This window comes from Cyclopterus lumpus, chromosome 24 (assembly GCF_009769545.1).
Source record: "Cyclopterus lumpus isolate fCycLum1 chromosome 24, fCycLum1.pri, whole genome shotgun sequence".
NCBI classification, from domain to species: domain Eukaryota; kingdom Metazoa; phylum Chordata; class Actinopteri; order Perciformes; family Cyclopteridae; genus Cyclopterus; species Cyclopterus lumpus.
In genome coordinates, this window is record NC_046989.1 from 18407372 (window position 1) to 18412709 (window position 5338).

The 5338-nt window shown below is 39.8% G+C and overlaps 1 long non-coding RNA gene across 1 annotated transcript; it reads left to right on the forward strand.

Annotated features, from left to right (window-relative positions):
- Window positions 1-646: 646 nt before the first annotated feature.
- Window positions 647-2873, forward strand: LOC117727668. Its single transcript, XR_004609053.1, has 3 exons — window positions 647-722; window positions 827-921; window positions 2771-2873. It is a non-coding gene; the product is annotated as an uncharacterized LOC117727668 (long non-coding RNA).
- Window positions 2874-5338: the final 2465 nt, after the last annotated feature.

Sequence of the window (5338 nt, forward strand, 5' to 3'; positions counted from 1 at the left end):
AAATATATTGATATTAAAAGTTAATTAAAAATACATTTTGCAATAAATCCAGGCAATGGCTACTGCAGATGTGTTAAGGACATGTAGGACTTCATGCATACTGACAATAAAACATTTTTACTGTCTAGAAATGCACCAATTTAGAGGGACGAAGAGCAGCAGCAAAAGAGGAAGAGTGGAGATGTGTTGACAAAGTAGAAGTCATGGCCTTTATTCGTTTATTCAAGTGTTTTTTTAACAACAACCACACAGTCACCCATTCAGTTGTAATTGTCTGAAATGTAAATGAATTGATGATGTTTAATAGACTGTCTCTCAATCTCTTAAGATCATTGAGTGTCTCTTCCATCACACTCTCAACAAGCTCCATTTGGGGAGTAAAAGTATATTCTAAACTATTACACGGCTAGTGTGATCCTCTTTGGGACAAGAGAAGCGGTCAGAAGGAACAGTTTGTCAAAGGTAACTTGTGTGTCTGTCAGGAAGCCAAACAGAGTTTTATAACCGTTTACATGTTAGCTGATGTTTATGACTGTGTCTTCATTATGATAAAGCAGATTAAATTTAATAGATCTACGTTTTTAACAGTATGGTATTTACAAAAAATTAAATATGAAAATGTTTTATCAAGTTCATTTTTTTATGTGTTACAGATCAACTTTGACAACTATGAGGCAATTGTGTCTTTTGTGAACGTACGAAATTCTCACTGGAAGTTTCTGGTTAGTAGTGACGACATTTGTATTCATCGTTATGATCTTTCATTGTTTTATGGATGTTGTGAATAATCTTTGACTGATATTTCATGTAATTTCTATGTTTTTAGTACATCAATCCTGCACAAAGCAGCGTTTATTTGGTGGACCCATTTCCCATATCCACAGAGCTGGCAGACTCCAACAATGCTGCAAAAAGATTCAGGTACTTTTTTAATTTGAGCTTATCAGCCTAAATACATCATTTTAATTTCCTCATATCTATCATTTATTGTAATAATTATGATAAAAGAAACTTAAGTATAGAGGAAATTGTCAGAAGCAGGTATGTTTTGAAATGTATACCCCCATAAACCAGAGCTAAACCCTAGAATCAGGGAATAACTTGTAACAGAGGTTCTAAACCTTTTACATTGTGTCACCCTAAGTTACAATGTAGCATTTTCCTGGGACTTTGTAAGAATGCAGGAAGAACCAAAGTGCAGTGAGAGGCAGGAGACAATATACGTGTTTAAGGAGTTTAATTTTCTTTGCAAACACTTTAGTCAAACAGGCTTTCTAACTTAGTTACTTGGTGACTCCAATGTGCTGCACAGAAATAAACAAACACAGACAGAAAACAAGTGAAGAAGAAAAGAGAAGCCTTTCTCACTCATGAGTGAAATGAGATTTGATTCAGAAAACAGGAAACACTAAGAGGGCCTATTTAGTCTATATGCTAGGAAACAGTTGAAGTCAAAGGTTAGACAAGGATGTTATTGGGTTGAAGTTCATGAAGCTTTCAAACTGCTGGATAGCTCCCTTGCTGTTCCCAGCAGCAGGATCAGCACCCTGGAGAGCGTTGCAACATACAGAGAGACAGACAGAGAGACAGACAGGCAGACAGACAGACAGGCAGGCAGGCAGACAGACAGACAGACAGACAGACAGACAGACAAACAGACAGGCAGACAGACAGACAGACAGACAGAGAGACAGACAGACAGACAAACAGGCAGGCAGACAGACAGACAGGCAGATAGACAGACAGATATATTGACAGACAGACAGACAGGCAGGCAGACAGACAGATATATTGACAGTCAGACATACAGGCAGGCAGGCAGACAGACAAACAGACAGGCAGACAGACAGACAGACAAACAGGCAGACAGACAGACAGACAGACAGGCAGACAGACAGGCAGACAGACAGACAGACAAACAGACAGACAGACAGACAAACAGACAGACATGGAGGGGCAGGCAGACAGACAGACAGACTGATATACTGACAGACAGACAGACAGACAAACAAACAGACAGACAGACAGACAGACAGGCAGACAGACAGACAGAGAGACAGAGAGACAGACAGGCAGACAGGCAGACAGACAAACAGACAGACAAACAAACAGACAGACAGACAGACAGACAGACAGACAGACAGAGAGACAGACAGGCAGGCAGGCAGACAGACAGACAGACAGATATATTGACAGACAGACAGACAGGCAGACAGATATATTGACAGACAGACAGACAGACAGACATACAGGCAGGCAGGCAGACAGACAGACAGACAAACAGACAGGCAGACAGACAGACAGACAGACAGACAAACAGACAGACATGGAGGGGCAGGCAGACAGACAGACAGACAGATATATTGACAGACAGACAGACAGACAGACAGACAGACAGACAGATATATTGACAAACAGACAGACAGACAGACAGACAAACAAACAAACAGACAGACAGACAGACAAACAAACAAACAGACAGGCAGGCAGACAGACAGACAGACAGACAGACAGTCAGACAGACAGACAGACAGGCAGACAGACAGATATATTGACAGACAGACAGAGAGAGAAACACTGGGAGTCTATCATACACTGTTGGTTAGGTTTAATATTTCAGGACTTAAAGCATTGATTAGAGTTACAGAGGCTTCCAGAAAGATGTTGTCAAAATGTGGGAGCCCAACAAATTATAGAGACACATATTATACAAATTGCATGTGTATGTACATATAGTACATTGACACTTTCATGAATTGTCCTCACACAGTGAGTACTTCAAGATGATGGTGTGACTGGGTGGATACCAAATGGAAGGGAGCTGTTATGGAACACCCAATGCAGCAAGATTGCAGTAGCTGGTGGTAATCATGGTGAGATTAATATTTCTCTAAGTACAAGCTTTTCCTAAATGATTATAGATAAATGTAATGTAATGTAATAAATTCTGTGTTTTTGATTTAAGTTGGTTTATCAGAATCTACAATCGCTCACATGCACATCACACATTGTGCCATTGTTTAGATGGCAAACAAAGTAATGGAGGCCTTCCCAGATATGCCAAACATGGATTTTGTTACGACAAGAAAAGAGATGGTACATCAGCGAAAACTGTTCGCTCTACAAATACTGAAAGCATCAGGTGAGTGAGAATTTTGGTTAGTCATATTTTTTTAGTGTGGTACTCAAGATCTAATAAGTGTGTTTGTATCTTAGTGTTTGAATCAGAGTACAAATGTGCAATGTGCTCGGCCAAAAAACCACCCGGTCCAGGGCCTGCTGTCACTGACTGGGTAAGTAATTATTTGACTGACGTCATTGTTTGTTTGGGCATTTTCTACATATTATTAGAAAGACAATAGAGAGATTACATTAAACGAGAGATGCAATAATGGATATGATTTTGATTACCTTGTAGATTTTCAAAAACAGGTAGCTAAGACCTTCTATGTACATGTATGTGACTGCATTTCAACACACAAATCCCATACTATAAATATATAAATGTAATAAAAGTTCAAAATTAAAAAACAAGCATCTATTGTAAGAAAAGCATCACATAACAATTTCTAGGAAAAAAATGTATTACTTCATGATAAAATGTATACCTGTAAGTACACAAACTGTTGAATAATATAATGCATTTATTAGCACATTGTGTAATATAAAATATAAAAAACCTTCTCTGTTTACATTTTAATTAATCAAGTCAAGTTCAGGATTACCAGATATTCAGTGACCTGGACAAATGAGAACTTTTATGGAGGTGATGCTGAATTTAATATACTGGCTGATTCTTATCCTGTGAAATATTAGTTATTTCTAGTATGCCGTTTATTTGGTCTCAAAATACATGCATATAAATAACTTGCGTGTTTAGGTTATACAAGCGTACAAATTATTATCTGTGAGTGGACCAACATCCTCGCGATGTAGCACTTTAAATTTGTCTTAAAAAGAAAATGTATTTATGATTCCACTTACATAATGTAACATTGTGTCCCTAGGCTTTGAGAATACAAGAAAAGTACTCTTTTTGTTTTATTACACAATGTGCTGAATTGATTATGTTTTTTGGTTTATAATGTAATATATTATAAAATTGTAAAAAAAAGTAATATAAAAAAATTATATTTAATATGACAAAAGAGCAAGTAACCGTGTTCATGGTAAAAGTGGTTAATTTTCCCTTTTTCTTTTAGATTCAGTGTGACAGCTGTTGCCACTGGTTTCACAGCCAGTGCCTAGGAATGGACACAACGAACATACAAAAAACAACAACTTCCAACTGGAATTACTGTCTGTGTGAATAATTATTGCACCAAAAGTATGAATGTACAAATGTGTGATCATTTAGAAAGAAATCTTAATTGGTATATCTGATTCTCAATATGGGTGGAGTCAGATACGGAACACATGTGCATCAGTCATTGCCTGGATTTATTGATAATAATATTTGTGTTGACCTTTTAATATCCATAGGCCTCGCTGCCGCCTGCTGCCTGCCGCCTGCTGCCTGCTGCCTGCTGCCTGCCGCGCTGCTTGCCTCGCTGCCTGCTGCCTGCTGCCTGCTGCCTGCTGCCTGCCGCGCTGCTTGCCTCGCTGCCTGCTGCCTCCCGCCTGCTGCCTGCTGCCTGCCGCCTGCTGCCTGCTGCCTGCCGCGCTGCTTGCCTCGCTGCCTACTGCCTGCTGCCTGCTGCCTGCCGCCTGCTTCTGCTGCCTGCCGCCTGCTGCCTGCTTGCCTTGCTGCCTCGCTGCCCGCTGCCTGCTGCCTGCTGCCTGCCGCGCTGCCTCGCTGCTTGCTGCCTGCTGCCTCCTGCCTGCCGCGCTGCTTGCCTCGCTGCCTGCTGCCTGCCGCGCTGCTTGCCTCGCTGCCTCGCTGCCTGCCTCCCTACCTTGCCTTACGGACTGATGTCATGGTTTTGACCCTGCCAAAAGGGTGTAAAATCCAAATGATGAGAGGCAGTTTGTGCATCGGGTGGGCTTTGTAGTTAGTTTAGGCATTGGGTGGGCTTTGTAGTTTGGGGTTGGCAAATATTTATATTAATGTTGACTGTAAAAGTCTTATATATAGTGTTTATGTCTTGACTGTAAAAAGTCTTTGTAAATATTTTGTATGTCTTTATGTCTTGAAAATGAAATTGTATGAATTTTATTCCAAATCTGTGTTGTATAATGTTATGCTTGTTGGCTGTTCAAGTTCCTGTACTTTTAAATGTTTTAAGTTTAAAACAAACATAAAAGAGGGTTTATTTTCCTGCATTACAAGAGCATGTATAACTTTCAAACATGTTTGACAAGATTTGTCATATATGGCAATAATGTAAAACGTAATACT